Source organism: Diaphorina citri, unplaced genomic scaffold (genome assembly GCF_000475195.1).
Source record: "Diaphorina citri unplaced genomic scaffold, Diaci psyllid genome assembly version 1.1 scaffold935, whole genome shotgun sequence".
NCBI classification, from domain to species: Eukaryota; Metazoa; Arthropoda; class Insecta; order Hemiptera; family Psyllidae; genus Diaphorina; species Diaphorina citri.
This window is the reverse complement of record NW_007378366.1, coordinates 67,172-89,192: the sequence shown is the minus strand read 5'-3', so window position 1 is coordinate 89,192 and position 22,021 is coordinate 67,172. Positions and strand designations below refer to the sequence as shown.

The 22,021-nt window shown below is 37.4% G+C and overlaps 2 long non-coding RNA genes across 2 annotated transcripts in view; both read left to right on the top strand.

The window, feature by feature from the left end:
• Positions 1 to 5,333: 5,333 nt before the first annotated feature.
• LOC113469042 overlaps positions 5,334 to 22,021 on the top strand; it is a 62,062-nt gene continuing 45,374 nt past the window's right edge. The window contains exons 1-2 of the long non-coding RNA XR_003392587.1: positions 5,334 to 5,626; positions 13,455 to 13,537. This is a non-coding gene — a long non-coding RNA (uncharacterized LOC113469042). The remainder of the gene's footprint in view (positions 5,627 to 13,454; positions 13,538 to 22,021) is intronic.
• On the top strand, positions 14,052 to 16,618 carry LOC113469043. Its single transcript, XR_003392588.1, has 2 exons — positions 14,052 to 14,668; positions 16,139 to 16,618. It is a non-coding gene; the product is annotated as an uncharacterized LOC113469043 (long non-coding RNA).

Below are 22,021 nucleotides of genomic sequence, written 5' to 3'. Positions count from 1 at the left end.
ATGAGAGGGGTTTTTGATCATTAATCACAAAGCAGATTACAGGTAGGTATGTGTAATTAAGCATTTAATACTGGCAAATGATAATAATTGCCTGACTCAATTACTCACCGATTCTTCGATCCATACTCGTAATACTTGACTTGTAGGTTTTCCATACTTTCCATTTATCTGAATATTATGTATCACTGAAATAACTCTCTTCGACTCTTCCCATCACGTATTCCCAGTAAATCATGTGAGTGCTAGTGGGAGTTATAAGATACGAGCTCAAACATCCCATATGAAACTCTAGATTACTCTAGAAGCACGCAAATAAGTCAATTATAAGTTTCGCGGAAAGAAAAGCCAATTCGGATATTTATTGGAGCGTGTTTCAGCAATAAGTTTTGATAATGAGAGGGGTTTTTGATCATTAATCACAAAGCAGATTATAGGTAGGTATGTGTAATTAAGCATTTAATACTGGCAAATGATAATAATTACATGGAAGAAAATTAGCAGGTATCCTCAAAAGTTATAGGCATTCATTCACGTTCATAATTAAATTTCTCTTTTGGCACTTTAAAAGAGCGTTTGCTTTTTGGGGGGGAAAGGAGGTTCAAATGAAAGCGTAGAATGCTGTATGTGATACCTATTTTCAACCTTCATAGTCAAGTTATTTCAAATGGAATTTGCTCTTCGGAAGTGAAAAATTAAAAACCAGACCTCAACCAACTTTGGTGGAGAACTTTCTCATGGGTCTGAAAATATTAAGATTTTTCTGTTAAGTATTAAATGACAGTGACAAACTTTCGTTGAGGCTGGGAATCGCTCCAGTCAGCCCGAATGTGTGTTTCTCAAGAAATATGTAGAGAGCCTTTGGCTCAAATTTAGCTAAATTTAGGTATAGCTTAGGAATTTAACTAAAATTCTAGCCAAAGTACGGATACTGAAAAAAAAACGAGCTAGAAAAAAGCAGTACTGCAAAGTTAAGCATGACCAAAAGCACGGGGGTTGGGAAAAGGTATTAAGGTATAGAGACTATGGTCACTGTAAGTTAGGATTAAAAGGGGAGATAGGTGAGATGGAAAGGAAGAGAAGGAGGGGAAGGAGTGGACAAGAGGATCAAAATATGGAGGGGATAGGAATGAATGGAAGAAGAGGAGGAGCAGGGGGAGGAGGAGGAGGAGGAGGAGGAGAGGAATTGAGTTTAGAAATTCATGGAGGTGTTTCTCGGAGATTTGTTATCGTTTTCGAAGGAAATGAAAATGACCGTCCATGTCCATGGATGTGAATTGAAGCGAAAACCCTGGACAGTGGACGGTCCGTTGGATGAGGGGGAGTGTAATCTCACCTCCAGTCGAGAAGGGTGGAAGAGGGATGATCATCCATCATCACTCTGTTTAACTTAGTCAGTCGGAAATTCACCCCGAAAATTTATCTCGTTTCTTACCACTTATATTATTCTATGCCCTGACCAGAGTTCAATGGTGTGGGGGGGGACCGGATGTTTCGAAATGGGATCTTTGAGGCCCCGAAATGGCCAACTTTATGATCCGAAAAGGAGATTAACTTTTGAAAAAAATGTTTTGGTCAAAACCAAGAATGGATGTTGTACATTGTACCTACCTTTTCTTTTTTACTTCATCCTTTTTTTTTTCATCTCTCTCAATAATAATCGCATTTGGCGTAACTTAACATTAAAGTTCTATCGTGAAATGGTGAATCCACCATTAAATATAGCAATACAGGTAGATCTCTAACTACATAACATGATAATATATATCTAGTACCCAGTCTACCTACCTATACATATGGCTACCTACCTATACATATGGCTACCTATACCTATACATATGGCTACCTACCTATACATATGACAACCTACCGATACATATGGCTACCTACCTATACATATGGCTACCTACCGATACATATGGCTACCTACCTATACATATGGCTAACCTACCAATACATATGGCTACCTACCTATACATATGGCTACCTACCTATACATATGACAACCTACCTATACATATAACTACCTACCTACCTACCTATACATATGGCTACCTACCTACCTACCTGATTAGATATCTGTCAGTCACAACTAAAACTGTCACACCGAGGTGCAGCTGTTAGCTCCGTAAAACCATTTTCTAATCAAGCGACCATTTCGTTTTATAGACCTGCTGTCTCTATTTGAATAACCTTACGTCACCCAATAAGTTCTTGTGAACACTTGGGTCAATAAGTTCGGACGTCAATTTGACCCGTCTATCAAATCTGTTCGTAACTCCTGATTGCCGATTATAAAACTTTTTATTAGCTGTTATGATTATTATTATTGAGTATTTCACACCATTTGAGAGTTATTATTAAGTTGGTGTGCTTCCCCTTCTTGCACCGACCAAGAAAGCACGGTGAGCTGGATCTAAATAATAGCTGGCTCTAAATAATTCACTGCCCAACTGAATCATGAATTATATCTAGTAAATCTGAAAGCCTCCTTACAATTCCTGTGGATATAACAGCCTCCTTTACCAGCTCTATCAAAACTCTGTGAATTTTCCTTTTCCTCTGGTAATGTCGCTATATTCAGTGCTCATTTAAAGAAGCTACTCAGTTGTCCTCATGAAGTTTAGTTTACTCTGTATTCCAAGCACATCAGAACGGAAAAAAATTCGATTCTGTCGGAAATCGAACCTGGGAACTCCGGTATGGGTTTCGACTCGGCTCTCAAGAAAAGTCTTGAACAATCGCCAAGTATAATACTAAAGCATTGGTAAAGGCTGCAAGGGAATGCTTCTGGTGTTGTTATCCTTATCCTCCTATAATTTAGTAATAATTTTACTATTACTTTTCACGTCATTCTACTCATTTCACTTAGCCAGGAATTCGTACAATCAGGACCAACACAAGAATAACAGAACCTTGTGGTCTTTGAGTAAGTGTAGTGCAGTCCTTGCAGAATGCAGATCTTGCACCGATCTCGACTGCTAAGTGGGAAACAAATAGCTATCACTCTGATTGCAATATTGGAGGAGGAAGAGGAGGAGAGGAATTGAGTTTAGAAATTCATGGAGGTGTTTCTCGGAGATTTGTTATCGTTTTCGAAGGAAATGAAAATGACCGTCCATGTCCATGGATGTGAATTGAAGCGAAAACCCTGGACAGTGGACGGTCCGTTGGATGAGGGGGAGTGTAATCTCACCTCCAGTCGAGAAGGGTGGAAGAGGGATGATCATCCATCATCACTCTGTTTAACTTAGTCAGTCGGAAATTTGCAATATTGCAAATAAATCTGCACTTTTTCCGTGATTTTCGCATAAAAACAAACAAAGCCAGTTTGGTTTGTTTGATTTCAACACTTGTCAACGGTTCTTTATAATTCTGGGAGAAGGGAAAAAATGTGCCATCTAATAGAATGCTGTATGTGATACCTATTTTCAACCTTCATAGTCAAGTTATTTCAAATGGAATTTGCTCTTCGGAAGTGAAAAATTAAAAAACAGACCTCAACCAACTTTGGTGGAGAACTTTCTCATGGGTCTGAAAATATTAAGATTTTTCTGTTAAAGTGACAGTGACAAACTTTCGTTGAGGCTGGGAATCGCTCCAGTCAGCCCGAATGTGTGTCTCTCAAGAAATATGTAGAGAGCCTTTGGCTAAAATTTAGCTAAATTTAGGTATAGCTTAGGAATTTAACTAAAATTCTAGCCAAAGTACGGATACTGAAAAAAAAACGAGCTAGAAAAAAGGAAAACGGCAAAGTTAAGCATGACCAAAAGCACGGGTGTTGGGAAAAGGTATTAAGGTATAGAGACTATGGTCACTGTAAGTATAAAGGATTAAAAGGGGAGATAGGTGAAATGGAAAGGAAGAGAAGGAGGAGGAGAAGGAGGAGAAGTGGCAAGGAGTGGACGGGAGGATCAAATATGGAGGGGATAGGGATGAATGGAAGAGAAGGAGGAAGAGGAGGAGGAGGAAGAGGAGGAGGAGGAAGAGGAGAAGGAGGAGGAGGAGGAAGAGGAGGATGAGGAGGAGGAGGAAGTTTGTTTGATTTCAACACTACTTGTCAACGGTTCTTTATAATTCTGGGAGAAGGGAAAAAATGTGCCATCTAAAGAGGTAAATAAAGGTTTGAGTTTATTGGTATTCTCAAGCGGGTCTACCCGAGGAAAAACTAGAAATGAAAGCAATGGGGGCTAAAAATCAATAATAACTAAAGACTGTGAATAATCCAAGTGTCCTAAATCATTCCATAGAAGAAAAGTTTAAAAGAATTTTCCGTGAAACAATGAGCTTTCGTTCAAGTCAGAATGACACATCTTATAGGCAACTTTTGATTTCCAATCAATCAAAACTATGGAAAAAAGTTTTAAAATAGGTAGGCATTTTAGAAGAATAACAGAAAAGAAAAATCAAAACTGGACTGCAGAAATCGTTAACCGGAGGGGATCAAACCCAGGACTTCCAGATTCCAACACTCACCCACTCCAATCAACGGTCGTGATTTTTGCACCTTGTTATCCAATTGGCGAGAAGAAAAAAAAGCATAAAAATTCATTTTTATGTATCATGATTTCGTAAAGCTTTCTCTAGTGAACGATTTCCAAGACCTTACGGTGCTTTGGTATTATTTATTAATTTATGAGATCTTTATAAACATTTCTGTTCCATTATTTATAACTTAATCAACAAGGAAGGCGTTTGGCTACGCGCGAATAAAAACCCTCAGAAATAACATGGTCCGATATCGAGATTAGTTGTTTCCCCGGCGAAATTTATTTGTTTTACTCGTATTCCTATTGGTATAGTCCCTATAGACGGTAAGGTTAATGGAATTGGAGTTGTATTGGTTTTCATCGAGGCTCTCAAAAACCAGATCACATACGTATGAACTATTGGAGTACTGGCTATGGGGAGTGGTACATGGTTCAATAGATCCGTGTTTACATCTGAACGGATCAGACACACCGCCTTCGGCCCACTTGTGAGTACACTCGTATCTATCTGAAGCCATGTGAGCGAACATTGGTGAGCAGGAATTTCTTTTTGTGAGAAGCTTGTCATTTCGTTCAATATACACTATGGAATCCATGTTATATATAGGACAAAATGCCTCAAAATTACACTATAGTAGTTCTGTGAACTTTAGACCCCACTCAGACTCTTTTGCTCAAGCTGAGACGAAGGTATACTCTAAATAAAGCACCATTTATAGATTTTATAGGGATCTACCCAATATTCTCATTTTCCATTTCCTACAGAACTATCTTTTGACCATTGGGATTAGGAACTTTTACAGCGACAATCTTATTGAACACCAGGCCCAGGATTTAAAACGACACTACCAACTTTTCTACATTTAGTTTTTTATTGTCTATCAGTTTTCACGTGTGAATAATAAAAAAAATAAAACCCCAACGTTTGATAAAACTGGTGATAAGAAAACCGCCTTATCTTCTGTTTGATTGTAGGTACCATATCTCCATTAGATTCTAATAGTGGAAATTTCCATTGCATTGGGCAATGTACTGAGTGATCCCAAGTATTTCGTTTACAATACCCTCCCTGTGAAATGGATTTCAAACAAGGGTTGTACAGGGGCCCAACATATCCATCTAAAAAGTGTTCATCTTAGGTAAGTTGCAATCATTCAAATGAAAGTCCTAGAACCTATAATTACCAGAAACTTGCATACTTTTCTGTGTTTCTGGAATATCTGTTGTAAAACCCTCGCTCTTAGCACTTGATAGAGTAGCAGAATGTATCGAAAAGCCTGCAGCACGTGAGTGCCCAGATGGTCACCCATCCAGATATCATGCAGGAGCAAAACCTCCGTTGAATTCATTCCAGGAACAGGCCCCTGCAGCCCTGGTCAGAGTGGTCAGCCTAGTTAGCTTGGTCGGTAGCGCGTCTGCCTCGTAAGCGCTAGGCCGAGGGCTCGATTCCCGCCCAGGGCGGATTTTATCCAGAACGGATTATGTTCGTTCTCGGAAAGGCTGGCTTTCTCCTATCCTGTCTTTCTTCTCTCTTCGATTTCGGGACGATAAGACCTTGGCAGTTGTAGTGCCCTCTATGAAACCTCTTGGAAAAAAAAAGGAACAGGCCCCTGGTCAGCCAGAGTACTAGTAGTCTGTCCTTCACACAACTGGTTGGCTTACTGGTTTTTGTTATCGGTAAAGTGGATCTGTGTCCATAGCGTTTGGATATCTGTCTCTTATACGTATTTAAAACAAACGATTTTTTTGAGTTATTGTGTATTGAGTGGAACTCTGTTCCTATTGCAATATTCCAAGACTGGCGTTTTTAATATTTTAATGTTCATATGTTTGATAAGTTCGATTTAGTTGTCCCTGAATTTGTGGATAGGTTTTTACTAAGTCTCAAAATGGGACTGTTAATTAAAAATGGGACTCTCTAGTCTCTGTACAACTCTTATACATAGGTACTTTAGATCCCAGTCTCTCTTTATTTACCTTGTCCCTGTGGTTGTTATTTTATGTTTTATTTGTCATTACAAAATTTTAATTACTTCAAGGAAGTATACCTACCTACTTAACAAATACTTGAAATAATGCTCATTATATACCTACTTACCTACCTTTCTTCTGTGAGTCGTTTTATTGTTGTTTTCGATCTTATCTTGAGATAGGGTGAAATCCTGTGCCTGGCCCGAATTGTCTCCTCGTAGATAATTCTTATGACTGTCAGGGAACAGGATAACTAAAGAACACGACTTGGGTTCAACTTGATACGCTTTTTAGCTTTTACGTATCGGCGTATATTGAGTTGGTTTTACTTTCTTTAACAAGAAAGTCTTCTGCTATTAGTAAGTCCGAATTGATTACCCCGCTGTTCAACCTTTCAATATGTATAATTAAAAAGTAGTAGCCTATATCCATATGGTGTTGGAACAAATAAGTGGGTATATAATATATATACTGAAGAACTGAGGCATGAGAGGTGTTAATTTTTCTCATTTTCTATCTCTTTTCCTACAGGTAGATATAGGTCCTCTAATACATACCCATTGTCACAAAGCGTGTACAATGTACAATTGATTGCATATACATAACATAATCTCAAGTGGTCCGCGAGATTTTTGGTTTATCAATAGTGGTCCGCCAATTCTAAAAGGTTAAGAACCCCTGGATTAGAGAGACATAGGTTTCCTCTACTCATAGGCAGAACTTTGCTGAAATGAAATCGGGCCTTTCTTTTGTAGCTTCTTCTCTAAAGTACCACGTGACTGTAAACATTTCTACTGTAAATTTTCAGGCCTATCCGTTTATAATTATTAAGGTGTATTTAAATATAGTTCACCGGCCGTCGATCGACATGGACGAGGTCAATCCATGTTGTCGAGGCAGTGTGGACGGTTCATCGATCGAAGGCCTGTCGACTGTGTGGACATGTAGACACATAAGACCTTCAGGTCCAAGTTTAGATTCATTTCAATAGAACATTACTCTGTTGATTTTACTGTCATATTTTCTCACCAACCTCCTCGTGATGCCATCTAAAGAGGTAAATAAAGGTTTGAGTTTATTGGTATTCTCAAGCGGGTCTACCCGAGGAAAAACTAGAAATGAAAGCAATGGAAGCTAAAAATCAATAATAACTAAAGACTGTGAATAACCCAAGTGTCCTAAAATCCTAAATCATTCCACAGAAGAAAAGTTTAAAAGAATTTTCCGTGAAACAATGAGCTTTCGTTCAAGTCAGAATGACACATCTTAGGCAACTTTTGATTTCCAATCAATCAAAACTATGGAAAAAGTTTTAAAATAGGTAGGTATTTTAGAAGAATAACAGAAAAGAAAACTCAAAACTAGACTTCAGAAATCGTTAACCCTAACCTTGCAATATTGCAAATAAATCTGCACTTTTTCCGTGATTTTCGCATAAAAACAAACAAAGCCAGTTTGGTTTGTTTGATTTCAACACTAGAGGAGGAGGAGGAGGAGGAGACAAAAACGGATGAACAAAATTTGAGATAAGACACCGGGATATCAACAGGAATAAATATAAGGCAATAATTTAGGCGAGAAAGAAAGAATGGCTGAGACGCGAAATAAAGGAAGGAAGAAAAAGAAGGTGAGAGAGAGATAAGTTTATGTAAATTTACAGCACACAAAGGCGCAGTGGAGAGAGAGGGAGGACGCTATAATTTGGCACATACCCTATCTCTGGGTGTGAGAGAGATGGGGATCCCTGTGCTCATATGTTGTTCCTGTGTGGGAGAGAGAGAGAGAGAGAGGAAGAAGGGAATTACCATCATCCTCAGGTAAGTATTGGATAGAACTTTCTTCAAATCAAAAATTGTGAATTTTTATAATTATTTCCATCGCACCCAATGGAAAGGCTAGAAAATCATGCCATCTAAAGAGGTAAATAAAGGTTTGAGTTTATTGGTATTCTCAAGCGGGTCTACCCGAGGAAAAACTAGAAATGAAAGCAATGGGGGCTAAAAATCAATAATAACTAAAGACTGTGAATAATCCAAGTGTCCTAAATCATTCCATAGAAGAAAAGTTTAAAAGAATTTTCCGTGAAACAATGAGCTTTCGTTCAAGTCAGAATGACACATCTTATAGGCAACTTTTGATTTCCAATCAATCAAAACTATGGAAAAAAGTTTTAAAATAGGTAGGCATTTTAGAAGAATAACAGAAAAGAAAAATCAAAACTGGACTGCAGAAATCGTTAACCGGAGGGGATCAAACCCAGGACTTCCAGATTCCAACACTCACCCACTCCAATCAACGGTCGTGATTTTTGCACCTTGTTATCCAATTGGCGAGAAGAAAAAAAAGCATAAAAATTCATTTTTATGTATCATGATTTCGTAAAGCTTTCTCTAGTGAACGATTTCCAAGACCTTACGGTGCTTTGGTATTATTTATTAATTTATGAGATCTTTATAAACATTTCTGTTCCATTATTTATAACTTAATCAACAAGGAAGGCGTTTGGCTACGCGCGAATAAAAACCCTCAGAAATAACATGGTCCGATATCGAGATTAGTTGTTTCCCCGGCGAAATTTATTTGTTTTACTCGTATTCCTATTGGTATAGTCCCTATAGACGGTAAGGTTAATGGAATTGGAGTTGTATTGGTTTTCATCGAGGCTCTCAAAAACCAGATCACATACGTATGAACTATTGGAGTACTGGCTATGGGGAGTGGTACATGGTTCAATAGATCCGTGTTTACATCTGAACGGATCAGACACACCGCCTTCGGCCCACTTGTGAGTACACTCGTATCTAGTCGGAAATTCACCCCGAAAATTTATCTCGTTTCTTACCACTTATATTATTCTATGCCCTGACCAGAGTTCAATGGTGTGGGGGGGGGACCGGATGTTTCGAAATGGGATCTTTGAGGCCCGAAATGGCCAACTTTATGATCCGAGAAGGAGATTAACTTTTGGAAAAAATGTTTTGGTCAAAACCAAGAATGGATGTTGTACATTGTACCTACCTTTTCTTTTTTACTTCATCCTTTTTTTTTTTTCATCTCTCTCAATAATAATCGCATTTGGCGTAACTTAAAACTTAACATTAAAGTTCTATCGTGAAATGGTGAATCCACCATTAAATATAGCAATACAGGTAGATCTCTAACTACATAACATGATATATCTAGTACCCAGTCTACCTACCTATACATATGGCTACCTACCTAGTACCTACCTACCTACCTACCTGATTAGATATCTGTCTGTCACAACTAAAACTGTCACACCGAGGTGCAGCGTGCAGCTGCAGCTGTTAGCTCCGTTAAACCATTTTCTAATCAAGCGACCATTTCGTTTTATAGACCTGCTGTCTCTATTTGAATAACCTTATGTCACCCAATAGGTTCTTGTGAACACTTGGGTCAATAAGTTCGGATGTCAATTTGACCCGTCTATCAAATCTGTTAGCAACTCCTAATTGCTGATTGGTAAAAATGATTGTGAGAAAGTTGACAAAGGTGAGGGAACATTTTAGCTAAATCCCCTTTAGGAGTGAGCTATTCATTTTTCACGAAAGTCACAACTTGGGGTCGGGGTTGTGTTTTTGGGGTCACTAGTCACTGGAAAGTAATTCGCAATGAAAACTCATTCTGTTTTCTTTCCTTTAAACGTCACTGTATAACTGCTAAGGTTTTTACTGATGGGGTTTTACACTCCATTCGGCGACTACTTACCTCCTTACATTAACCTCACCCAGTCTGAGTGGGACTGGGAAAAGCCTGCAGCACGTGAGTGCCCAGATGGTCACCCATCCAGATATCATGCAGGAGCAAAACCTCCGTTGAATTCATTCCAGGAACGGGTCCCTGCAGCCCTGGTCAGAGTGGTCAGCCTAGTTAGCTTGGTCGGTAGAGCGTCTGCCTCGTAAGCGCTAGGCCGCGGGCTCGATTCCCGCCCAGGGCGGATTTTATCCTGAACGGTTTATTCTCGGAAAGGCTGACTTTCTCGTATCCTGTCTTTCTTCTCTCTTCGATTTCGGGACGATAAGACCTTGGCAGCTGTAGTTCCCTCTATGAAACCTGTAGAAAAAAAAAAGGAACAGGCCCCTAGTCAGCCTGTGTACCTACTAGTAGTCTGTCCTTCACACAACTGGTTGGCTTACCGGTTTTTGTTATCGGTAAAGTGGATCTGTGTCCATAGCGTTTGAATATCTGTCTCTTATAGGATAGGTACGTATTTAAAACAAACAATTTTTTGAGTTATTGTGTATTGAGTGGAACTCTGTTCCTATTGCAACATTCCAAGACTGGCGTTTTTAATATTTTAATGTTCATATAGGTATGTTTGATAAGTTCGATTTAATTCTCTTAATTTATGGATACGTTTTACTAGGTCTGAAAATGGGACTGTTAATTAAAAATGGGACTCTCTAGTCTCTGTACAACTCTTATACATACTCCAGATCCCAGTCTCTCTTTATTTACCTTGTCCCTGTGGTTGTTATTTAATGTTTTATTTGTCATTACAAAATTTTAATTACTCCAAGGAAGTACCTACCTACTTAACAAATACTTGAAATAATGCTCATTATACCTACTTACCTACCTTTCTTCTGTGAGTCGTTTTAAAAAATAAGGGAAATTATACCACCATCTCATTATTATAATGATTACCCCCGTTCTAAAATGGGTAGGTAAGGTCATTTTTATTTGTAAAAAAAAACATACAGTAGGTAACTTTAAGTTTCTGGTCTAGTTATTTAAATGCTTATTATAAATGATTTCTAGGTCTTTGAGTTCTGATTCACTCTGTATATATTTTTATTTTTTGTTGCAAATTAAATGGATAAAGATGTTACCTTACATGCATTTCATGTTTTATAAATCCAGTATGAAACATCACAGACCTGCCTTTAGGTCTCTTTCAAGTTGGTCACCCATGGCCTTTCCATTCAAATTGGGCTAGAACCAAACGTCGAAGCAGGCTATAATAATATGTTTTTATTTTATTTTTTATTTATTTCCAACATTAAAGCAAACAAAGTGTAAATTGTGAGTGATTACTTTGGCGCCCATTGCCGCCACTCTACATAATCAAGATAAACATGATGTTGGTATTTCTCTAATAAGTACGTTTTCTGTTTGGTCAACACTTCGGATTTTTGATTCTTACGTTTTTCCTCTTCTAATGCTCTTATCAGGTTTTCTTTCATGTCTATTTCTCCTTTCATGTCCTCTTATGCGGCCAAGAACACCATTTCCTCTTTGTCTCTTTATCCAATCCCGATTCTCTGTCGATTTGTGCTCAAGTTTGTTTTGCAATGGTAATTTCATCATGTATCTTCACTGAAGGGCGTTTGCGGTTTCTATTAGCTCTACACCATCACTATCTTCTTTTCTACATAATCTTCTTCCGTTGCATTGCCGCCAATTACGTGGGATTCCTATCCTTTTAATATGTCCATTTTTGCTTCTATTTCATTGACTCCTTTTCTGCGTACTTATCGCGTAACTAGTCAATCCTTTGATGCACAACATTTGCAGCAGTTTTAGTCCAAGTTCATCATAATCCTGCAATCATTTTAATTCACAAACACGCTATAGTTGGCATGTTCTTCTCTCTTCATCCTCGCTCTCCACTCCTGAGGAGGAACTCAAAACTAATTTCTGAATAAGCATGACTTGAGCGCAAACATTGAAAGAGGTGAAGAAGGGATTGGTGAACATTGCTAGCTGTTGGGTACGAGAATGAATATTGCGTGATGTTTGAAGATTACTTTCAAATAAAACTTAAGCATAATAATTCTGTGGAAAGGCAACACAGTGTCACCGAATCTTATTATAAGTTTCGTATTATGAAAGTCACTTATCAATAAATTAAAAAGTTCCAACCTCCCCCGTTCAAGCGTTTCAGGGTTGCTTTTAGGAGTTCCGGGTTGAAAAGGCTTCTTTCCTTTCTTAACTGGAATGAAAAGACTTTTACATGTAGTATTGTGTGATCTAAAAAGAAATTGCCTCAATAATTGAATTTACAAAATTCGGCTTTCAAATCAATTTCGCAAAAATTTGGCACTTCTTCAAGACTGATTGTCCAATAGACTACTCGATGTCTCGGCAATCTACACTAACTGGAATGATGGTTTCAGTATTTTTGCTGACAAATTATTATGGTCCTGCAAATCACAACCCAATACCTATTGTGTTTTTCCGATTGATTGTAATCTCCATAATCTTGATCTCAACTGTAGATTGTAGCTATCTTCTTCATATTTTACTATGTCTTTTGATCTTTTCCAACTCAAGTGAGGTCGACATTTTGAATCAATCTCTTCCATGTGCCTCGGTTGTAAATATGAATAGGTAAATAAGGTAATTGTTTCGGTATTTGACCCTATGTTACCCTCAGTACCCTATGTTTTAATTGTGCCTGTTTCTCAAATTATAAATATGAATCTACGTTTTCTATGTTATATTTTCATTTGAACAAGGGTTGATAGGAGCTCACGATTCAAGTTTGGCGTATTTTTTCCTTGTTGTTTTCGATCTTATCTTGAGATAGGGTGAAATCCTGTGCCTGGCCCGAATTGTCTCCTCGTAGATAATTCTTATGACTGTCAGGGAACAGGATAACTAAAGAACACGACTTGAAAAAAAAAAAAAAAAAAAAAAAAAAAAACAGCGATTTATTTATGTACCTATAGGTATTGGTACCACTAATGGTAAATAATATAGGTGTTTAAAATAAAAAACAAAAGGAAATTGTATTTTTTTCAGCTTGTAGAAAGTTCAAATGTGTATTTTTCCCCTGCTAATGTACTTGTTACCTTACAGAAAAAATATGCATAATTTATTTTTAAAATACAGAAAAATAAAGTACACAGTGAAAAATGGGGATGTGCAGAGAATTTTAATTAAATTTGGTTCTTCTCTTTTCGAACCATTTGGATCTGAACCAAGGCGGGAAATGTTGACTGAAATTTTCAATTTTTTCTTCTGTTACAGGTAAATGAGCCAAATGAAAACTGATGGATTTAAAGAATTAATCATAAAAGGAACTCACCCTGGGCTCTGAGCTTTTTCAGTTGGTAAATATACGCATCTAGACTTCTAGACGGTATGGGCAAAGTTCAAGCTCATTGGGCTTTAGCCTTTGGTTGACATTTTCAAGTTTCTTTTTTTGGATATGGTTTTACGTTCGAGTTCAAATTTTCAAGGATTTTCAATTTTTCCCTTACTTCGACTGCGAACGCCCTCATTCTTCAACAAACCATCTTTCTCAAAAAGTATATAAAATGGGGGGAAAGATGGAAATATGTCCTCAGCCCCTTGGTGTTGATGAAACAATTGCCTCATATTTATCCAAATTATGTGAAAAAATGTTTCAACTTGTTATTTACATTGCTTCCTAAAGGTGTGTCAAAACATAGTCCACTGGCCGTCAATCGACGAGGTGAATGAGGTGAATCTATGTTGTCGAGGCAGTGTGGACTGTTGAGTCAACATCGATCAATGTCGATTGGCACGACGCGACAGGCGGTCGACTATGTATGGACACACCTTAAGGATTCACATCGCAGGATTAGGATGAGTATACCCATCTAGACTTCTAGACGGTATGGGCAAAGTTCAAGCTCATTGGGCTTTAGCCTTTGGTTGACATTTTCAAGTTTCTTTTTTGGATATATGGTTTTACGTCCGAGTTCAAATTTTCAAGGATTTTCAATCTTTCCCTTACTTCGACTGCGAACGCCCTCATTCTTCAACAAACCATCTTTCTCAAAAAGTATACAAAATGGGGGAAAGATGGAAATATGTCCTCAGCCCCTTGGTGTTGATGAAACAATTGCCTCATATTTCATATTTATCCAAATTATGTGAAAAAATGTTTCAACTTGTTATTTACATTGCTTCCTAAATGTGTGTCAAAACATAGTCCACTGGCCGTCAATCGACGAGGTGAATCTATGTTGTCGAGGCAGTGTGGACTGTTCAGTCAACATCAATCAATGTCGATTGGCACGACGCGACGGGCGGTCGACTATGTATGGACACACCTTAAGGATTCACATCGAAGGATTAGGATGAGCCGTTACCAGTAGCACAGTTGACAGCCCAGGCCATCCCGTAGACTGCCAATGCTCCGAGATCGTATCAAATCTGACAAGGAGTAAATAAATGGTTCAGAAATTTTAAATTAAAATGTCAACCCCGAGAAGGTCGAGGAGGTGCGAGGTGCTGATGTGTAAAAAGGAGCAAAAAGGGTCATTTCGAGCGTCCAAAAGCACCACGTCCGGGGGTATTTCACGAGATGAAATACGAAGTTTTATATTTAATGAAACATCCTGTGTCCAGGGAATCCAACTGGAGAGGGAATGAAATTGAATGGATGATATATTAAGAATGTCGTGCCCCGATGGTATCTAGTTTGTAGCTGAATGTGTCCTCCAGCTCCAGGATAGGAGGGAATATGATAGCTGTTCTGGATTTCATTATTGAATAAATATGGTGTAAGGGAGGAAAATCGTACCTAAATAGGAAAGTTATCTCCAACATTTTGAGAATCAGATCAGATCCTCTGCTGAAAGGGGTTTCGAATGTTTCGATTGAATAAATATGGTGTAAGGGAGGAAAATCGTACCTAAATAGGAAAGTTATCTCCAACATTTTGAGAATCAGATCAGATCCTCTGCAGAAAGGGGTTTCGAATGTTTCCATCCTAGATAAACGAACTATAGAATTCCCCAAAATATCGAGGTTGTCGCTTGTCATATAAATAAAAAACCCGAAGTTGATTTTTTGCATACATAGGTAATTATATTTCCACATTATCTGTCTGTTGATGGTTAGTTCAGCCTTGGCGAAGAATGTTGTTCACCAAGATTGAGTTTATCGTTAGGAAAGGTCACCAAAATAACTGAAAGATCAAAAGAGAGATTGTACCTTCCTGGTGATCCTATCTTAGGTATGTCCAGAGCTATCAAGATCGTCATTCCAAACATTGCTAAGATGAATATTGTCATTATAAGTATCTAGCCAGACTAGCCACATGATAGCAATCCATAAACTTCGAGAGGAAAAAATAAAAAATATTCAGGTTACTGTTGTAAAAATACAAGAACCACCCAAACTGACCATCAGCTTGTTGATTGCCGGTTGATTGGGTCTTAACATCAATTAAGTCGGATGAAAGAACAAGTTTGGATCAAAGAAAGAACGAAACATAAATATTCCATTTTCTACAATAACCAACATCTATCTTTAAATAAAGAGCATACTGATAAACAATTCAGATTAAAGCTTAGCTTGAAATAAATTTTGATAGATAATCAGCCGGAGATAAAAATAAAACTTCGAAAAATATATTTTAAAGTGGGAGTTTTATTTTCGATAAGTTTTCTGTGTAAAAAGTGATATACGGGATATCAATGAAGGAAGCCTTGATTCTCCGAAGCTTTGTCACTTATATCTAGGAAACCAGGAACCTGCCTCTGATGAATATGCAGAATTTTGAAAACATTTCGCTTAAAAAAGAAAAGCTCAAGATATTATGCTTCTTCAAACAGAACTCAATCCAAACTATAATGTTCTGTGCTTTACCATCACATTCTGAGTATATGTCTTCAAGATATTGGTGGACATTTTGCACAAAATAATCACGAGATAATTAAAATGTCAACCCCGAGAAGGTCGAGGAGGTGCGAGGTGCTGATGTGTAAAAAGGAGCAAAAAGGGTCATTTCGAGCGTCCAAAAGCACCACGTCCGGGGGTATTTCACGAGATGAAATACGAAGTTTTATATTTAATGAAACATCCTGTGTCCAGGGAATCCAACTGGAGAGGGAATGAAATTGAATGGATGATATATATTAAGAATGTCGTGCCCCGATGGTATTCTAGTTTGTAGCTGCATGTGTCCTCCACCTCCAGGATAGGAGGGAATATGATAGCTGTTCTGGATTTCATTATTGAATAAATATGGTGTAAGGGAGGAAAATCGTACCTAAATAGGAAAGTTATCTCCAACATTTTGAGAATCAGATCAGATCCTCTGCTGAAAGGGGTTTCGAATGTTTCGATCCTAGATAAACGAACTATAGAATTCCCCAAAATATCGAGGTTGTCGCTTGTCATATAAATAAAAAACCCGAAGTTGATTTTTTGCATACATAGGTAATTATATTTCTACATTATCTGTCTGTTGATGGTTAGTTCAGCCTTGGCGAAGAACGTTGTTCACCAAGATTGAGTTTATCGCTAGGAAAGGTCACCAAAATAACTGAAAGATCAAAAGAGAGATTGTACCTTCCTGTGATCCTATCTGCCACAAAGTTTCTCTTCTCTTACTCCATAATCTTTTATTGTTGGTTGTTTGCTGCTGTTAAGTAGATCAATTTTGAAATAACGCCTCTCATAAAAAGTTACTGAGCTGCTTTAGTTCAGGCTGTTCAGGTGTTATTTTTTCCTCCACATTTTCATTTCATCAGGTTTATATTTTAAAGTGGGAGTTTTATTTTCGATAAGTTTTCTGTGTAAAAAGTGATATACGGGATATCAATGAAGGAAGCCTTGATTCTCAAAGGCATTGTCACATAATTGTATAAAGATTTTTAGGAAAGCAGGAACCTGCCTCTGATTAGTATGCAGAATTTTGAAAACATTTCGAGAAAAGAATATTATGCTTCTTCAAACAGAACTCAATCCAAACTATAATGTTCTGTGCTTTACCATCACATTCTGAGCATATGTCTTCAAGATATTGGTGGACATTTTGCACAAAATAATCACGAGACCCATCTTCCCAGACTTGTAAAGTGCTTTTCATATGTTTGCATCTCGATTAACATCTCACCGTCTGAACAATAATTCAAGACAATCCGAGTTGTCACCCGGGCAGATCCTGTATAAAAAGAGTAGTGAAGAGATAAGAGTGCATTAAGAAAGATCCAAGATAAAGAACCCATATTATATCTTTATCATTAAAATTTACCTATGCTAGCCTCGAGCTTGAGCCTGCTAGTAGATATACTATCTATTAAAAACACTTTAAACATAAAACCAACCAAATTTATGGGCAACCTCTGCACGCTCAAAGTACTATCCCACTTCCTTAGAACAGAGGAAAAATAAGGAAGCAACAGCTCAGTAGCAGGTTCCTTCGATAAAGGAGAATAAAAGATCCAAATATTTGTTGATCTTCCATTAGCTGTATTCCTTGTTGAAAATTGTGCTGATATGAGGTAGATTATGAACATATCATTGCCTAGCAGCTTTTGAAATTTCATTCATCTTACACCTAGGCATTTCATGTGTGCTGATATGAGGTAGATTATGAACATATCATTGCCTAGCAGCTTTTGAAATTTCATTCATCTTACACCTAGGCATTTCATGTAGTGTTCATTTCTACAGTAAAGTGTTCGAAGTGCATTTGCATAGATATGAAAAATTACACTCCTTATCTGCAAATTTATGGAAAAAAGAACCTCACACAGATAAAGCTGAAAATAATTTCACCATTAGACCGTGTCATTTTGTTGAATTAACAATGAGGTTTTCAGGACACTGTGAAGATAAAGTTCATGGCTTGGCTAGGAAAATGATTATCTTGGGTCTACCTACATTACCACATTAGGTACCTATCTTTCAGGTTGAAACATTATCTGTCAGATTAGAAGCAAGGTGGAACGGAGGTGCGATAGTAATGGTGATGAATGTTCTTTGTTTTGGGCGAATTAAGATAATGTAAGTTACCCACTCGTACGTAGGTACCTGATAGTAGCGAGGTCTCGAGTTTTAGAGCTACCTAAAGTTGCATTTTGGATTATTAATTGGTGGAATTGAAGGACTTCTTTTTTCTTACCTATGAAAAATTTATGCTCAGTCTCTATTTAATTACCATAGAGTGTTTATCTTCAAAATGGACTCTTTGACCCTCCTCCAGTCGGCTCCCCCTTCTTCTTCATCTTCTTCTTCTCCTCTTCCTCGTTCTTCCTTAACTTCTCCGATGTTCTTCTTCGTCCTCGGTCTAAAAGAAATCACGATTATTCACATCACATTGTGCACCTCCAACTCAGGTAGTCAAATTCAAAGTCTGAAAACCGTTTTTCCCAAGCACAATGAAATCCAGAACGAACGACGGACCCATAAAATCCGCCCGTTACATGCAAATGCTCCCGAGTATGTGCTTAGCATGCAGTCAAGGTACATGTGAGGTATCGTAAACTACACTTCCATAAATACATAAAACGAAAACTTATTTGCAGATTAAAATCAGCTGAAATACATTGGAGCAAAAAGCTTATCAGGCTGCTGAAAACTCTAAATACTCTCTCGATATAACCCTTTTGTAGACTATAAACTTTTTTTATATGGGTGTAGGTATATGAACCTCGTTGGGTCGTATTATGAACAGGGTGCTCACAAAAGAAATATGTCCCTAAATTTGGATAAGTTAATAAATAATTATCTAGTCAGTTGACTATAAGAGAAATCGTCAACTGCTCTTTTGGATGTCCTTTAATGTCCTAATATTTAGGAGTACCTTTTGGATGTCCTTTAATGTCCTAATATTTAGGAGTACCTATTTCAAAGTCCAAGTAAACAAGATGTAAGTAGGTACTCTAAAGTTCTCAGAGAAAAGGTTATTTTGATTTTTTGACCCTTGATCATGAGTATTTGACCACTCCAGGTTGTGTTATTATTATTGTTATTATTATTATTTACTCTTTATTGTTTATGATTACATGTACACAAAATGCACAAAAATTACAAGCAAGAGGCGAAATTATTGCCTAAGGCAATCTCTACCATTCAACCCTAAAACAAACAATGTGCCACATAGTTACAATAATGAGGTTAAGTTTTAAAGGTCTTAAAAAAAAAAGAAAAAAAAAAAAAAGAGGAAGGTGTTTGAGAAGAGGAAGAGGAAGAAGAAGAAGTTGTGTTCTACAATAATAGATTACCTCTCTGTTCTAGAACTCGTATAATACCCTAATTCCTAATAATGTTCCTTATCCCTTACCCCCTTAATTAGGCTAGTACGAGATGGTGGTCTTCTTTAGGAACATCCTGTATACTGCGAAGTATTTTAAAAAGTATCACACCATTGTGGAATGCAATGGCGAGGATGAATTTATAGATTGCAGACACTGTTAGTATTTTATTGATTAGATTTGTACCTTAAATAAGATGACTATAACATAACATTTAACTTAACTAACTAACAAAGTAACTTAAAAAAATCTGGTGTGAACATCACACGACTTTCTATTACATTAATTATAATTATGTTATATCCACAAAATATCTACTATCAAATACTCTATGAATGATAAATATCATGTACATTGACTCCAAAACTTTTTAGCCTGGGCCCATCTTCTGGAATGTCTTTGACGATACCCACTTGTCCATTGGAAGTGTCATGTTCGAACATTTCAAGACCCTCTGGCCTTGTTCTGCCCTAAGTACAAACGAGACGGTGTCTTTTATCTTGTCTTTAATCTCTTCTAGAATCTTGATGTGACATTACAAGTTCCAAATATTTCGTCAAGAATGTTCACCGAATGGCTGTAGGCGGAATGGTTTGATAATCATGTTAATGACACAGACCTAGTTAGTTTTGGGACGTAAACTTCGATTTTATTTTGTCGATTCGACAATCTCATACGAGTATTCTGTGAGATACCAGAGGATTATGTAGATTTTGTGAAATTTCTTTCGATTTGTTGGAGTGTAAAATGTGGAGAATTCGATAGGTATCTAGTTTTTTCTGTTTACCTAAGACTAAGAACTTGTTGCTCTGTTAGATACGTCAGTACATATTCATAATATTATTGTACTGAAATTCCATACCTCGGCTGGGATTGAACCCACGCCCTCCTGTTTACCAGTCGAGCGCCTAGACCACTACACCACCGAGGCAGGTACATTGTACTGTATAATGTCAAAATTACTTTTAGTACATTACAAGTCTTGAGTACTACACTTAGTTTAGTTACAACAAATAACATTATGTTGGCAACTCCCGCAGATACTATTCACTTTAAAGTGAGAACTAAAAGATATCGAGAAAAATCATTTCCAACATGACAATATACAATAATGACAATCATATTCAATTTAATGATGTAAGAAGAAACAGTGAAGAGCATCATAACAGAAACAAGGATATTATGAAGAACATTGAAATTCCAAATGAGCACAAGAATGAGCGAATTAATGAATTGAAAGGAATGGAAAAAAGTGAGAATATTCTTTCCCAAATAAAAAGGAAGAGGGAGAGGATGAGGAGGAACAAGAGAAGAGATTAGATAATGTAAATGAGAAAAGTAAAGATGTAAACGTAACGTCCTGACACTAATGTCTCTTCGAGATTTTTCATTCCAGAACTTTTGATTAGATAATGTAAATGAGAAAAGTAAAGATGTAAACGTAACGTCCTGACACTAATGTCTCTTCGAGATTTTTCATTCCAGAACTTTAAAAAAATAAAAGAAAAGAAAATTTTGACTTTAACCAACGTGACAAGTAGACAATCTTGTTTAGATATTTTGTCCATTGTCTCTTGTTTTCCATTTGCTATCGAAAGAACGGTACCTGAAGCTAGCTAACAGGCTTCTAGCTTCTGGGAATGAGCTCGTTTGGATTTCAGTGGAATGGCAACGTGGCTTAAACCTCCACGAATCGAAATTATAACCAGCCATCGATCATATTCCATGAGTCAATCTCGGACACAACCATCTTTTCATCCAGGTATTTCGTCAGCAACTATTTCAGTCACGAATCGAAATTATAACAGCCATCGATCATATTCCATGAGTCAATCTCGGACACAACCATCTTTTCATCCAGGTATTTCGTCAGCAAATATTTCAGTGTTTATTTTGTTTTCTTTTGTAACCACAGTGCAGCCAGATAGTCTGATAGATTTACGACACATGCCGATCACGAGGATCGAACGTGTGAACACGCCTTGCCTTGGCTCTCTATTATTTGTGACCAACGGACCAATCTCTCCCGACAATCTGCAATGAAATCTCAATAAAAACTAATCGTTGCCTAATAAACAACTCGAGACTTTGGTTTTAGATCTTGCAGTTGTGTTTGCAGAACGATTTCAGCTCTTGTGTTGGTTTAGTAATCGGTTTCACTCGGTAATAAGTCACAGGTTTTATTGTTTTTTTTTTTTCTGCTCTACCCCGATTGGCCGTTGCACCCTCTTCAGGACAAGACCTTTATCTAGAGTTATAAAACCTACAATTTTATATGTTTGGTTTGATTGACACTTGAGCTTCCATGGAGAAATTCGGAAAGTAACGTTGAATCCACTTTCTTGATGTGTAAATTTGCTTAAATTTCCCTCCAATCTAATTTTCAAAATTTCCATGAGTACCTTGCTCATCGAATTTGTAAATTTTCACTCTTAACTTCAAGTTGGCATAAGAGGGACAACCCTCGTCTCCAACTTTTCAGAGGAATAACCCGTTTTCAAAAGGTCTCACCAAAGAACTCCTCAGGTATGAAGAGGGCAGTTTGGTTCATTGTACCAGTTAGAATTATCTACAATC